Genomic DNA, 1,151 nt, shown 5'->3' with positions numbered 1-1,151 from the left:
CTGTTTATACTATACCATTTGGTTCCCTTTGCAGTAAATATATAGAAACGCTGTGAGTCCTATTTCATATTTGCCTTTCTTTGCCAGTGCAGGTGATGGAACCACATTTCTGTTTCTTTATGGTTAAGTAATTGACATATAGAACTTTCTCACCCAGCAATCAGTGAAACAGATGTTGATTTTTTTTCTCCCATGTGCCATAAGAGACATTTTGTGGAGATCTTGTTCCAGGATAGTAACATAGTCATGTATCATTTGATGACAAAGGTACATCCTCAGAAACACACTGCCAGATGATCTCATTTTCATTCAAACATCAGAGAGTATACTTAAGCAAATGGAGATGGCAGTGCGCTGCACATCTAGATTGAATGGAGCAATAACACTTGGCTTTAAAACACACAGTCATCTATATAAAAATGTTTTCTTTGTATCATTATCCTATAAACTTTTTCCTTTTTCTTTTTTCTTAATTTTATGTAGTTCTGGAATCAAACCCAAGGCCTCATGCATCTAGAAATGCTCAACCACTGAGTTATGCACATAGCTCAAATCTTCCTATTTTAAATCATAATATTTTATTACATTAATTCAAACATCTTGTTAAAAACCAAAATAAAGTATAAACATTAGTCTAGGTGCTCATAAAGTTGGGATAACCAGTGACCGTTAACTTCCTTTTCCACATCTTCTGTCTAAGTCTTCAGGGCTTGGACATACATGTGCAACATACACACAGACGTCCCTCCCTGCAACATGTGTGAGTCCATTCTAAAATAATAATATATAGTAAATACGATTGGTGGGAACAGGCCTGAGCCAGCGACTTCAGACAGAGCTGGCCTGAGGCAGCAGTCTCCACAGGAGCAGCCCCAGGCAGCCATCTCCATGGGAGCATGTACAAGGGAGCGAGAAATCAACAAAGGAGCAGGCCAGAGTCAGAGACCTCTGCTAGACCAAGTCTGAGCCAGGGACTTTCTTGAAAACAAGCCTGAGCCAGACCTCTGCCAGAGCAGACCCAAGCCAGCAACCTCAACAGGAGAATCCCCAAGAAAGGAGGCCCAAACAACCTCCAGGATTGCAGAGCAACCCCTAGGAGTGCCTAGCGACTTAAGGGAATAATGAGTGACCTCCAGGGTGACTGAAATCAT

This window comes from Myodes glareolus, chromosome 10 (genome assembly GCF_982192425.1).
Source record: "Myodes glareolus chromosome 10, mMyoGla1.1, whole genome shotgun sequence".
In the NCBI taxonomy this organism is placed as follows: domain Eukaryota; kingdom Metazoa; phylum Chordata; class Mammalia; order Rodentia; family Cricetidae; genus Myodes; species Myodes glareolus.
The sequence above is the reverse complement of the archived record's forward strand: the minus strand, read 5'-3'. Positions refer to the sequence as shown.